The sequence below is a fragment of the Melanotaenia boesemani genome, chromosome 10 (genome assembly GCF_017639745.1).
Source record: "Melanotaenia boesemani isolate fMelBoe1 chromosome 10, fMelBoe1.pri, whole genome shotgun sequence".
NCBI classification, from domain to species: Eukaryota; Metazoa; Chordata; class Actinopteri; order Atheriniformes; family Melanotaeniidae; genus Melanotaenia; species Melanotaenia boesemani.
In genome coordinates this window covers 11339586-11354722 of record NC_055691.1, presented here as the reverse complement: position 1 = coordinate 11354722, position 15137 = coordinate 11339586, and the positions used below count along the sequence as shown (strand labels likewise).

The window sequence follows — 15137 nt, the reverse complement described above, 5'->3', positions numbered from 1 at the left end:
GAGGTCAGGGCCACCGGTCTGTAGTCATTTAGGCTGCTTATGGTGCTTTTCTTAGGAACAGGGACAATGGTGGCTGCTTTCAGGCAGGTTGGGACGGGGGCCTGTTTCAGGGAGGTGTTGAAAATCCTGGTTAGGACCCCGACAGCTGATCAGCACAGGCCTTTAGCACTTTGCTCAGTACTCCATCCGGTCCCGCTGCTTTGTGTGGGTCTACAGCTCAGAACCTTTGTCACCTGGTGTTCTTGCAGATGGAGCAGGTGGGTACTGGGGGGCTGAGAGGGTGGTGGAGCAGAGTGGGATCTCTCCACCTCAAAGCGGGTAAAAAAGTAGTTTAACTCCTCCACCAGGGAGGCGTCAACATTTGATACTGAATTCTATTGATTTCTATTCATTTGTAGGCTACACAACATTTCATCCATGATAACTGAGAAAATGTCCAGATTAATAGTTAAAATACATGAATTAGTTTATAAGCTGGTTTTATGATTTCCTTCTGGGATCAATAAAGATTTAGTTTTTATGTCATTTGAATAATCTGATGTAACATTTGTAGAACGTCGTCCTTCTGCCTTTTTGTTAACATAATCAGCCCTTAATGAAGAATGAATGTTGTGTGAACGGCTGATTTATTGAAATATTATCTGCTAATGTGGATGGTATAGGGGTAGAACATCTGTTTCTCATTTTCTCTTCATACACTCACAGAGTGACTGAAACATGAAGTTTGGATCTTGTGATCATCACAGTAAAACTGGGCCTTTATTCCCATTTTCCCTCTAATGGCACCAGAACCTGTTTCAGTGTGTTAAAAAGGTGAATTATGGAGCTGCTATGTTTCCTGTCCAGCACTGAGACTGAGTCCTGCTGATTATTCTCAGCTCACCAGAAAAGTGGCTTTTTAAAGGAGAGCTCCCACTTTCTGCAGCTCTCTGAACTCACACACAGTAAATCTGAAACTGCTGAGAAATCCTCCTGAAAACTTTCCTCTGTGGGAAAAACTCACATGTTTATCACACTGTTTTATTATTGGACTCTGATACAACATTTACACCCAGCTCACCTCTGTTCCTCTGAACTGAAATCAGGAGGACGATGCATCAACCGTTCGCTCTTCAAGGACACACAGCTGGGTCCTGGTCCTGGTTCTGGTTCAGGTCCTGGTTCTGGTCCTGGATCTGGTTCAGGTCCTGGTTCTGGTTCTGGTTCAGGTTTATTACTGTGAATAAAGATGGTTTAATGATTTCACTGCTGAATTCTGAAATTGTTCAACAACATTTTATTAAAATAAGAATCTGGAAGACAAATCAGAAACTAAATTCCAACCATGATGCAGAAACTAGTCTCAGCAGAGACGTCAAGAACTGATTCAACTGAAACTGGTTTTCATCTGAAATATGATCCAACCTCCACTGAACACTGACAGATACTGACTGTTGGTCTGAGGAAACTCCAGCTTTGAACTTAATAAACCGATCCAATGACCGGTCACTCTTCATGGACACACAGCTGGGCTCAGGTCCTGATTCAGGGCTGGTTTCAGGTCCAGGTTTGTTCCTGTGAATCCAGATGTTTGGTGTGAGTTCTGAGCTGTGACATGGAGAAGAGTCATGGACAGTTAGAGATGGACATCTCACCTCTGAGTGCTTTTAGAGGGAGGGACTCCCTCCTCTCTGTCCTCACACTGATCCATGATGCTGGATTCACATCAGCTCACACACACTTTCTACCTTCACCTGCAGAGGAAACACACATCATTCATCTGAACATCAAGTGAAATCCTCCTTTCCATCATCTGCTGTAGGAAGATCAGCTGCTCCTCCTCTGATTGGCTCTGAGTTTCTGTTTCATATCAGTGTCAGATGGATGCAGTCAGACAGCAGTGAGGAAGAGGAAGCTGCCTTCAGCTGCTGGACTTCTATCAGGACACTAGATGGAGGGATGGAGCTGCAGACCAGCACACACAACGATGATGATGATGACGAAGTAACAACATTTTTATTCCCTGTCATGTTTTGGTGTGTCTGAGTTTGCAGGTCAGGGTGAGCAGGTTACCATGGGGACTGACGGCGGTGTCTGGAGCCACAATTGCTGCCACCTGCAGCTCATCAGCAGGCTCGTTATCTGGCTCTACTCCCTGCTATTTAGGGGTAAGCAGGAGCTCCAGCCATCGCCAGATTGTCACAATTTACTGCGTGGTAACCAGGCCTCTTTCCAAGTCTTATCTTGTGTCTTGTTCTCAGTAGAACTCACCTTGTTATCTTTATTCCTCAGCCTCAGACCTTGATTGCTCGGATAACCACAGCACCCAGGGTAAGGACTGTCCCTCATGCCAAGCTGACTGCCTGCCTGCTCGCCCTGCCTGCAACCAAACTCTTTTCACCACCACCAGAAACCAACTCCTGGCTTACTCCTCCATCACTAGTCTTCCTTTGGAATTCAGTAAGCCGCAGCCGTAACAGATATCACAAAGCACTTTCTCAGACCCACACTAATCCTCTGTCCCCTCACAGGAAAAGCTACTGGACCTGGACCAATCCACTCACATTCATTGTAATAAACATTGTTTGCATCTCCCACCTTGTCTCACTGAGTGTTTCTGCATTTGGGTCCGGTTCCTTATACTACAGTCTCCGACCGTGTCATTCCCTGACTTTGACTGGAAGTTTCAGTCAGCTGAACATTTGAATCATTTCAGCTGATTCGTGATGCAGCAGATCATCTTCAGTGTTAAAAAGATCAGAAGAATTCTTCCTGTTTAGTTTTCAGACTAAAAACTTTCTTCCTTTTTACCAGGAAATACCAGCAGCACCATGTTAGATCTCAGCTGCTGGGAGGCCTTTAATAAAGCAGATGAAAAGTGGAAATATTTCTTCTCCTTTTATTACCATGAAAAAGAGACTGAAACTAAATCAGATGGAAGGTTTGAAATCAGGAAACAGGACGAAATGTTGGACATTTTCTGTCAGCAAACAGAAACTAAAGGATGATGTTAAAGAAGGAAAAATGATTCTAGTCTGTATGGAAAGTCTGACTGAAGGAGCAGCAGAATCACACACTGTAGGTTCTGATCCGTTAAACTGCTCCCTGCAGCACAAATGAGGAAGTCCCTGCTCATCTTCATCATCATCAAGCTGTACAGTGGATTATCGGCTCCATCAAACCTGCACACAGCTTCATCACCGACTACAATCAGACAGTTTAACCGACTTTCTCCATATTTTAGAGTTTAATTTGAAAGGTGGAACAGGAAGCAGCAGGAAGCTGCTGAGTCTGACTTTAAGGTGGAGACGACAGTTTGATTCCAGGAAATAAAAACATGACAGTTTGTGAAGGAAACAAAAATATCAGCTGATCCAGTTAAAAATCATCATTAACATAAACATCAATAATGATCAGCTGATCATGAAGAAGCTTTAACTTATCAATAAACATCAACTGATCACCATGTAGTTTGATTCCAGTTAATCAATAATCTGATCATCATGTAGATTTGTCTTCAAACAGCAGAGTGATCAAAGCTGGAGCTGAAATCAGTTCAGACTTACAGTTTGTTCAGAGATGAAGACGAAGACTCTCCACCCACACAGGTGAGCTGCTACCTGGAATGAACCAGACTCCACCTGAGATGGAGACAGGACAGGTAGGAAGAGCAGCAGTAGATTAATTTTCCAACAAACGTTCAAACTCTAAAAGGTAAAAGTCCAACATCTCAGGTGACTCATTAATTCTGTGTTAACAGTCTCCCTCTGCTGGTCAGAAGATGAACTGCATGATGTCAGCTTGATGAACCCAGATGACATGAAGTGTTTCAGTGGTTCAGATACTTCAGGATCATCATTAGAATGAAAGTCATGAGTGATGTTAACCACACTGATGCTAACAGTCATGTGTTCATATTAATGTCCATGAATGTCTCAGGTGTGCTGGAATCACAGCTCCATCCATCTGGAATCAGTAACTGGAGACCAGTATTCAGTCTCTCTATTCCCAGTGAAACATGAGGAACTGTCTCTAACAGCTGGATGAAGATCTTTTAAAGAACAGAGTTCAGGATTTGTAGCATCAGGTTTCAGATCCAATCACAGCACAGACACAGATCTGATCAAAGTGATCAATGATCTGAAGATCAACAGTGACTCACAAACTCGTTGCCTCAAAAAAATGGAACTTTTTGTTACCTTGAATGACTTTAATGAACTGGGATGATGTGAGCTTGTAGAAGTTAAATGAAGCTGATAAATCTGAGTTTGCTGGAAGTTCATGAGGGTGTGGAAGAAACTTCATGTGATCAATTCCACAGAAATTAGAAGAGAAGCTTCACAAAATCTGGTTTTATTGAACACAGATGATGACTCCAAGTTAGCTTAATCAGAGTAACTGATGAAGTCCAAGTAGTTGTTGCTTTGCAGCAGGAACTTGCTGTGAGTTAAACTCATGTTCCACCAGCACAGAGCTCTGCAGCAGCTACCTGTCTGGTTTTAATCCCAGCAGCACCTGGAGAGCAGTCACACCAGCTCCCAGCATTCATTAGAAATCCTTCATTTTCCTCATCAGTCATCATTCTAACAGCTAAACCGTCTTTTTATGTCTACAACATGTTTCTAGAAACTGAAACTAAGCTGGAAGGTGGATTATTGCTGATATGAGCTCAATATGGAGACCAGAACATGTTTTCCTGTCTGGATTCCTCACGTTTGAAGCAGGAGATCATCAAGGGTGACATGAGATGATTTATTGATTTATTTACATGTTATTATTCCTAAATCACTTTTTATTCATCACAACAGCCAGAAACAAGAAGATAAAAGAAAAGTAAAGAAGAGAAACTGGACATGACGTCAGAGTTTATTTCTCTTCTTTTACCTCTGAAATCATTAGAAACCTGTTTGTGTCGTTTGAATTATTGATCAACCAAATAAATACAATAAAACTGAATAAAATAGAATAAAGGTCTTTAAAAAACTCAGGCTGGTTTCAACTAAGCTCCTAAAGTTGCATGAAATGAATTCATTTGTTAACAGAAGTCATCACCATTTTTCATGAACTCATCTTATTTCCACTGATTCAACTTAAGTTCATTTATTGAACCTTTTTCATTCCAAAGTTCATACGACTCATTTCAGATTAGAATTAATAACCAGATTAAAATGAAGTTCTGTCCATTAAATCTATTTAATTAAAGCCAATGTAACATTTTACAGTGTGTGTAACATGTGTGATAGAAATAAAGCTGCTTCGCCCCACTGCTCAACCATTCCTTCACATCTCTGAGGACACGTTTCTGCTCTCCAAGGACCTGCAGACACAGGGAATGGATGTTCTGGCAGCTCAGAGTCTGGCTGAGGGAACAGAGGAGAACCTGAAGAAATCCATCAGAGACTTTGAGGGACAGAAAAGAGCAGCTGATGAGTTTGTGGGTTGGGCCAATAAAAAGCTGCAGGACTGGATAGAAAGCTGCTGATGCAGACCACTCTTCCTGAGAAACATCTCCCATCCTGCTCCCTGTGGACACAGATAACATCAGCTGTGACGGAGGAGGAAGGACTCTTTGTAGATCAGCTGATGACGTGGTCCTGGTGGCTCAGCTGACAGACCAGACTGCACTGACCAGCTCTCAGCAGGCAGGCAGTGATTTGCTTCAGACTTTCAGCCAAGATTTCCTGGAGCTAAATCCTACAAAGACCAAGGAGTTGTGCTGTGGGGGCAGAGAGAGGTTTTTACCCCCCTTAGTATCCAGAGTCAAGCCACTGAACAGGGAGGCGTTTTTAAATATGTGGGAACAGAGACGGACTCCTGCCGGTCTTTTAGTCACCACACAGACTCTGATTGGAAGAAAGCAGAAAAAGGCTCCACCTGCTGAGGAAATCTTCAATATTTCATCCTGCTACGGCTTCCTGTCCATCAAACACAAAAGCAAACTCTCTGCTTTCCTCAGTCAGGCCAGCAAAATGATGCTCAGCACAAACATCTCTTTCTGAGCTGCAGCAGCTCTCTGTGATCAGGAAAACCTCCCAGATCACAGAGGACCATCACACCCTCTTCATCCCTCCTTCCAGCTGCTGCCATCAGGCCCACGCTAGAAAGCTCCTCTGGCCCGTAAGAACATCTACAAACAATCTTTCATTGGCTCTGCAGGACCCATCCTGAACAAGTCCAGCAGCCACCACCGCTCATCATTTCACCTTTTAATGCCACTTTTACACCAGTTTGAACTGGTTTCTTCTTTAATCCTCTTAGTTTTCACTGTCAGTGTGTTTTATTGTATTTAATGAAGTCGCCTCCAAAACTTGTTACTGAAGTCAGAATAATAAAACCAGGACCAGCATCCGTCATACTGGACTTCTTCTTCTTTCATGGAGAAAACTGTTGTCCAGCACATTCATTGATGAGGACACAATCATTGATTCTGGATCAGTTTCACAGTTGTGTAGCCGGCTGGCCCAGAAGCACCAGCAGCGCCTCGGTTCTGTCCAGTTCTGACCTGAACCTGAAGGCAGAGGACCGCCCAGATGCTTCTCTGTTCCCCAGAGAGGTGAGTCCCCGTCCATCCCTGTGGTCCAGACCTCCAGCTCCATCCACCTGCTCTGAATGATGAAGAGGAGCAGCTGCAGAAGGTCTGAGTTTGACTTCATCTCATTAAATCTGGATCTTTTAAATCTCACATTTCACAAGTTAAAGACTCAAAGCCTGAAAACATCAAGAAATTCTCTAATAAATGAAGTAAAAACTGTCTGAAGGAACTAATGGAAATAAATAAAGGAGCAGAAAGTTTAATCATGAAATTAAATCCTAAAAGATGGAAATAAAAATAAAAATACGATGAAAATATTTTAATGTGATCTTTATTATTTGGTGGACAGGATATGAGTCTGATATCAAGCTGAGTGTTTACGTCGTGTTATTTCCTTGTTGTGTCATCACTGTTCTTTGTTGAACGATCATCATCTAATCCAAAGATAAAAGCTGGATATGCCCGATGTTCCATTCATAGCAACTAGCTGCTGCTCTCTGTGTGTTGTAATCCAGACCCACAGGGTGGATGTGGAACGCTGGAAACAGAAGACACAGAGGAGGAGAGGTGTACATGTTCCATCCATCACAAAGCCTTTTCTTTCTGAGGAGACCAAAGGGCCGAAGGTAAAGGTGACATGATGTTAATAATCAGCATGTGTTGGGATTAACGTGCTATGTGCTGATATCATCACAGACAAAAAGGGATTCTCAGTCTACCGCTGTCCACGTTTCTCCACACAGAAGAACATAAAGACGACTGAGAGCTTCACAATGATTTCCACAGCACACCACATCTCACTTTATTGTTTAAGGTTGTAGTCTGTCAGCCTGGACAATAAAAGCTCATTTTCTTTCTACTGACTAGTTTTTATTCTGCTTTTAGAAACACAGAATTCCTGCACAGAAGCAACGTTATATTGTGAAGATCTTTTGATGCTTTTTAAAACTTTTCCTGCTGGAATATTTTTCTGTCTCCAGCTGTTGTGTTTATTCAGGACATGCCTTCCCTCACATCTCAGTCAACACACGTCCTGTCTGAGGAACATGGAAAACCAAGAAATGGCCACAGCAAGCCTTCCCCACAGTCTGACACATCACAGCTGATCTTACATGTATTTAGCTTTACATGGAAAAAAGAAGTTATTCCAGATGAAGATTTCTGCTCCATGTGGTAACTTCTGCTTTAACTATTTTATGTTGCTGACTACAGCTGTGGTTCAGAGATAGTTTAAGCCCTTTGACATTCCCAGTGTTTCATATCAAGGATAGAGATCGTGGATTAAGCTCATTTCTTCCTTGTGTCTTTTGTCCAGAGTCCCAGAGACAGGATCCATGCTCATGTTGCAATATAGTTTATATTTGCTGGAATACAATTATTTAAAGATGTTCTTGGACCCTGATGATGGACGATGATATTATAAAACTATTGACGTATGTATACATACTGTATGTCTACAGTCACATGTTTTAGTCCAACTGTACTTCCTGCTTGTGCAGCTGCTGCTGCTGTATGTTGCTTTTAGATGGATTATGTGTTTCAATCCATCATATTATCAAATGTTCTAGTTTTCTTGTTCTTTAGCAAACGTGCTGCTCTGTTGACATCAGACTTGTTCATGTTTGTGTTGGTCGTCTGCTGCAAACACCCCCTTCTATGTGAACGTGCTTGTAGATAGACTGGGCTTTATTAATCCTGGCTTGATTTACAAAGCTGATAACCAGTCACATGACCAGTTATCAGACATTGTTTGCGATGACTGCTACAAGGTACGGCAGCGACAACATGTGTGTTAATAACATGAGTCAATGTTTCTGTGTACTTCAGTTAGAACGGGGTGATATCAGCATTTCATGGGATTCTTCATGTTCACAGCTTGTTTCCCCAACTACCCAACATCTGTGGTCACTGACGGACAGGAACAGAAACCCTCTCCAGAACACGTGTCATCACGGTGAGTTTAGTAATACTAGTTATCACAGCTAAATAAAACATAGTCTAAGAAACATGAAGATGTACTGTGCAGTTTACCAAAGTACAATCTATATTTAGCTATTTGTCAGTGTCTTAACAGAAAGCCTGAGTTCACTTTATAAAGTTTGATGAGTCATGATATTTTTACCATATTAATCCAGGGGAGACACAACTGTGACGATGCATAAATGGTAATATAGTGAGAGTCTACTAGAGTACATGACATTCAGTCTAAGCTAATATATAACATGTGTACAGTTTGATGCAGATGCAGCTGACATGGTGAGAATGTCCAGTGTGGCTTCAGGAGACGATGCACCATCCCTGATGCTACAAAGTGATGGACGTTTACATCCTGATTCATCAGCAGCAAAAAGGAGGCCAGATAACGTGAAGAAGTTGTCAGCTGAACTGTCTCAAAGCAGGAAAACCTGTGTATGGAAGGCAGACTGAACAAGCTTTGTTGTTGATGGTGTTGTCAATGCTGCCAATGAAAAGCTGCAGCATCATGGCGGCCTTGCTCTAGCTCTGACCAAAGCTGGAGGCCACTGATGGAAGCAGAGAGCAAACTCCATGTCCGGAAGTATGGGACATTAAAAACTGGAGAGGCAGCTGTAACCACTGCTGCTAATCTACCTTGTAAAAAGGTCATTCATGCAGTTGGGCCACGTGTCACACACCATCCATCTCCAGCAGCGTTGTCCAAAGCAAGACAAGATTTAGAAACCTGATCTGGAGCATCCTACGCAAAGTAAGGAACACAAGCTGCAGTCTGTTGCTGTTCCAGCCAGAAGCTCTGGGAGATTCAGCTTCCCCTTGCGACTGTGTGCAGACATAATAGCGTCCACAGTGAAAGACGAGCACCACAAGACAGAAGTGAAAAATCAGCACCTTCCTGTTCACCTTGTGAAGTCATCGCTCAACCAAATAGAAAGAGCATGTAGAGAGAAACTTCTGTCACCTACGTCAACTAACAGCACGACAGCCACAAAGAAAATGAGTCATCATCAAGACCAGCAGGTAGGAATTATCCTCAGAAGTGTCTTTATGTTCCACACTGCTCACTCACAGCAGGAGTTCCACTTGGACAATGTAAAGTGATGATACTGAAAAGTGTTTTATTCAGCCGTGATAACATATTAGAAAAGCAGAATAGTTTCCAGTAAAATGTCCTCTAGTACAAACCAGCATGCACTGCAGCTTCAATCACAACTAGAATCTGAAATGAAACATTTTGAAGTGTGAAGGAAAAATGAGGAAACAATAACTTAGTAAAAGTGCTGTTCATGGCAGAGATACTGTGTGACATTAAATTGTGCAGCTTTTCTGAATGTTGGGACTGAACGGTGTGAATTTCATGATATATTCACAATGTGATCAAACTCTTTTTTCCATGACAAAGCAGTGATTGTTAGAGCAGTAATTCTAAAGCATTTCCACACATTCATTCCATCTATTTTACTCTCATTTATCTTAAACTTTGTGCAGCTTATTTTTAATGATTATTTATTGATGGATTGATGAGTGAACAAGGTGCTGCTTGGCTTTTGCAGCTGACATCACTGTGGAGAAGGAAGGACACAGACGTTGTTGTTGCTGAGCTCCCTCCATGTAAGAGGGAACATTTCTGTGATCCGCCATAGCGAGCTGCGCTCACTGCGACCTCACCAGTGGCTAACAGGCCCAAACAAAGACACAGTGAGGTTCAACATCTGCAGATACCTCAGTTTAGTCCAGCGTCTTATTGCTGGAATGTTTCTCAAACAGCATTTAATCTGTGTTGTTTTCTATCTTGATCTCAATCCTCTGCTTTAGGTTATTGAGCCTCTTTCAGCTTTCTGCCAACCAGTCCAGCGTTGGAAAGAACATTTCCATCCTTCATCATTACACAGCAGGTGGAAAACTTTGTGGGAAACACGCTGAGCTCAGTGGACACGGCCTCTCCAAGGTAAAGTTGCTCTTCATGCATTTTACCTCCACACACCTTGTACAGGAGAAAATATTTAGACAGTGAAACGGCTGACTTCCATGTACACACTTTCTGTTAGAGGACTTTGTCTTTTCTATGTTCCACTTGTAATTTTAGATGATTTTAATTCTACATTTCTTTTCAATCTCTTTTTCTTCCTGTTCCAGATCAGCTGTGACGACTACCAGGCCATTCTGTCCTTTGTAAACACTGACAGAGCCACTGGAAGCTGCTGCTCACTGATACTTTCTGCAAACATCACTTTATATTAACTCTGTTTATATGATTTATAAAGTTGTTCTGGGTCTTATTATGTGCTTTATAAAAGCTTTTTTCTAGTATATATTTCCTGCCATAAGATGAGTGTTTTTGGTGGATCCAGCATCTGATTCATCTGAGGAGGCAGCAAAAAGAGTCGACATATTAGATATCACGTCTCAGTAAAAATGATGATTGATTTGGCTAAAAAGAGGTAAATATCCCAAAAATAAAAGCATTTAAACATGTTTGATTTCTATTTAAAGTTTTGTGTTGGAGTAAAAATGGATGCAGCATCGTTGACACAAGTTTCCAAACCCAGACCAGTGAAGCACTTTGTTTGCTGGCTGGTTTTAGCTCTTTGTTCCTACACCTCCCAGTCACACTATCAGTACCTATATACCATATACTAAATGAGATATCCCAGAAAACAAGATAACCTAGATGATATTCCAGCTGCATACTGATAGGATGCAGTGGAGACTAATACAGCAGATATTTTAAAAGGGAAAAGTTGAAGATGAGGAGAAGCTGCTATGGCGAGGAGGAGTGGGGGAGGAGCAACCATTCAGCATCCAGTTCAACAAGATGACAGTAGCTGTGGGCTCATAGTCACCACGGTATATTTCTGTCTGCATGACTGTGTACAAAGTTCACTGTGTGCATGTGGGACTAACTGTCCACCTTTGATTTCAGTGTCTTTTTCTGAAAGAATCAAATATTACTAGATACATACGTCCCCAGAGAGCCAATAAAACGCCGTGTTCTTATTATGTTGAGCGCATGCTTCTAAAACAAACATCAGAACAGACGATACACCTGAATTAATGGTGTGATAGCACATGGCAGCGATGGTAAAAAAGAACATCAGGCAGTGAGGTCCTAATTCTACATTTATACTTCAGTTTTGGGGGGATTTATGTGAACGGTATTGAAGGCTGTCTGCTGGCTGAAAAAGCCCATGTAGTGTGTAATGTACATTAAACATGTTGTATTAATTACCTCTGGACAAATAGAAGGAAGAATATTACTATGTATACAGATTTAAAGTAAATAATACATGAAGTCAAAGTGAAAACGTTTGTTGGGAAAAGTGTGTGACTGATGACTTTTCAGACTGTGTGTTGGTGTAGATGGCGAGGGCGATGATGGAAGCCTTTCCTGCATCACCGGCTATGACCTTTGACACATCTAGAAAGAAGATGCTGATGAGAGGAGAACGTTTGCACTTTCCATCCTCAGTGAATCAGGTTTACAGTCGTTGTTAATATTGTTTACATCAGGTAAACCAGATCACCAGAGCTGGTCCAGATTCTAAAAAGCAGGTTTTTCCTCCTGCAATACAGACAGCATTTATTTCTAGAAAGCGCTGTGAAGGAAATGAATGGAGACTGAACAGGCAGCAGTTTAAATGTGTTTTATTGAAGAAAGAAGCTTCTAGACAGGGTGGTAGGTAGACACATAAAACAGCACAGGGCAGATAGTGGCCCAAACAGGCAGAGGAATAAATGTAGAGAGCAGGTAAACACAATCTTCTTCTCATTTCTACTTTTGCTGCATCCACGTCTCCTCTGTCCTCCATCCTTTTCTTGGAGTGTTTGACATGGAAAACAATTGTGCAATGTGCTCAGCGTCAAAGCCTCCAGGATCTGGGCCTCCCACCACTGACTGGGGAAGTGTTTCTCACTGTTTGCACTTTGTTTCCAGTTTTACATTTAATCACCAATATTAAATGATTTTGAAATAAAACAGTTTTATTTCCCTAAGATGTCAATTCCTTTACAATTTACAATATAATGTACATGCATGAAGTCAATGAAATGACATGTAAATAATAAATAAATAATAAGTTGAAGCAAACATCGCCCTGACAGTAACAAGAAATGATTCTCTGCTGCACATTTACCTCTTTATTTGCATTGTAGATGCAGGATTAATCCCATGTTATTTTACTGCTGTTATTGTGCAGATACAGTGTGATACCTGTGGAAGATGCTACCATGAGCAGTGTCTGGGGATGAAGGTGCACCAACTCCAAGAGGCCAGAGCAAGCAGGTGGTAGTTTGGTCTGCATGTGGGACAAAAGATGGAAACGGAGGACTCCAGTTGTACATGGCAGAAAACATGAAGATTGTCTTCTTGTTTGTGTTTAGTTTTAAAGGACAGCAGGGAGAACATGTTTAGTTTAGAAAAGACTGAACAATACTATAGTTTGCTTTAATGTCCAGCTGTTAACCCATTTTTGTTCCATATTTACAATCACTGAATGAACGTCTTTCATTTAATGATGGAAATTGTATTTTTTTACTTTTCTTAAGTATGTAAATAGTGTAGTTGTATGTTTGTGAACATGTTTACATGTTTTCATGGCTAACAATTTTGAACGTATTCATATCTAATTATTTACAACTACAGATATTATATTTATATCAGGTTATTACTATTTCAGTACTATTATCATATTAGAAATTGTAATTGTAATAAAAATGTAAAGAGTAAATTTGTGTGTGAAATAGATGCTTATAATAGATGCTACTGTGTGATGGTGGGACTGAAGTTGGTTAGTTACTGCCCTCTGCTGGCTGATGGTGGAACTGCAGTTCGTGGAACTGCCAGATATCTGTCCACCTGTAACTCTCTTACTAACAAGATACCAATAATAATAACATAATAATCAAATTATTAGAAACGTTTTTTGTCCAAAGACATGCATGTTAGGTGAATTGATGACTAATTTCTCCCTAGGAGTTAGTATATGCGTAAGTGACTGTTTATCTCTATCTGTGTTGGCCCTGCGATGGACTGGTTACCTGTCCAGGTGTACCTGCCTCTCATCTGTCAAAATGCTGGGATAGGCTCCAGCTTACCTGCGACCCGTAATGGACTAAGTGGTACAGAATGAAAGAAAGAATGATTAAAACATTTTTAAATTCAGTTTAAAATTATGTAAAATAACCAAGAAGGCAAACAGATGTATTAGAATGTTTAAGGCAGAGGTGCCCAAGTTCAGTCCTCGAGATCTACCATCCTGCAACTTTTAGATGCAGCCCTTCTCCAACACACCCGAATCAAATGACTGGCTTGTTACCAGGCCTCTGCAGAGCTGAATGACATGCAGATGACATCTGATTCAAGGGTGTTGGAGAAGGGTGGCATCTAAAAGTTGCAGGATGGTAGATCTAGAGGACCAAACTTGGGCACCACTGGTTTAAGGAAATAAATATTACAACTCAAAGTTTATACTTTTCCGTGTAGATATTTTTGGAAAGAATTATTTTATTTCATTTGAACAAACAGAGAAAATATATACAACAAGAAAATCATGAAAAAAAATAATGTAATAAAAAGTAATTACTATTGCATGATCAAATAATAAAAAAAGTTATAAAAAGTTTGTTTTAAGTATAAAAAAAACACATTAAAGGTTAAACTTTTTCTTTTACAAGAACCAAACCGATCATATCATATTCACATCAGCCAAATTATTATAAACAAGTCAGATTGAACAAAGTAAGAAACCATCTGTGTCAGAAATAAGATAAAATACAAGAAAACATCCTGAATAAATATTAGTCATTTAATCTACATTCTTATGGTTAAATTTGTTCCAAATAGTATTTAGTAACTTGCTCTGCATATAAAAATAAGAAATAAAAAGAAGTAAAAGTTTGTTCAAACAACTCATCTTGACCACATTTACTTTTTATAATCTCAATTATTTTAGAAGATGAATAAAAGTTGTTCTTACAGGAAATAATTATGGTTTTAGTTTGGAAATACCTACAATTATGAATAAAGAATTTTCCCAATAATATCAAATTAAGTAAATATTCAGCTGTTTTATTATAATTTTCTAAACATCACACAATTATCAGCCAGCAGAGAGAAAATAATTCTTAACTGAAGCCGGCTTTGTAGAATGATCCAGAAGTGATTAAATGTTTCATATAAGCTCCATGTTTCTCCAACAAAACACAAAATTTCATGTATTCAAATCCTTCCTGGTGTTTCAGTGTTGGAGGTTTTTGTTTGGCTTGTAAAGGACTCTGAGAGGAAGTCGTGGCTCCTCGTTGCCTTTCTGCAGCTGAACGTTGAGGACAGTTTGGGATCTCCATCAGTCCTGGATAGAGACGTCACCTTACAGATTTTCTTTGCTACGATTACTGTCAAACAAATAATCCTGTTTCTCTGATTATTCTGTGTTAATTCATTTCCATCTATAAATGTGTGAACTCACATGCTGTCAGAATGAACATGTTAATGCAAAGAGATGAAACTGTGGAATGAACACCTGGATTTTATTCTGTTTGTTGTCCGCATCAACAAAGTTCTACTCCTGCCGTGTTAAAGACCAGAACGTGGCTTTATCTCAGCCAGAGAAGCTGCTTTTGGGCATGTAGGTGACTTGTTACAGTGGTGAACAGA

General features: G+C 40.6%; 2 long non-coding RNA genes across 2 annotated transcripts; both read left to right on the top strand.

The window, feature by feature from the left end:
* The first annotated feature begins 3540 nt into the window (after window positions 1-3540).
* LOC121647008 lies at window positions 3541-10866 on the top strand. Its single transcript, XR_006011750.1, has 4 exons — window positions 3541-3587; window positions 10039-10183; window positions 10301-10433; window positions 10622-10866. It is a non-coding gene; the product is annotated as an uncharacterized LOC121647008 (long non-coding RNA).
* LOC121647016 lies at window positions 7872-9166 on the top strand. The gene is made up of 3 exons (XR_006011758.1): window positions 7872-7944; window positions 8387-8465; window positions 8744-9166. It is a non-coding gene; the product is annotated as an uncharacterized LOC121647016 (long non-coding RNA).
* Window positions 10867-15137: the final 4271 nt, after the last annotated feature.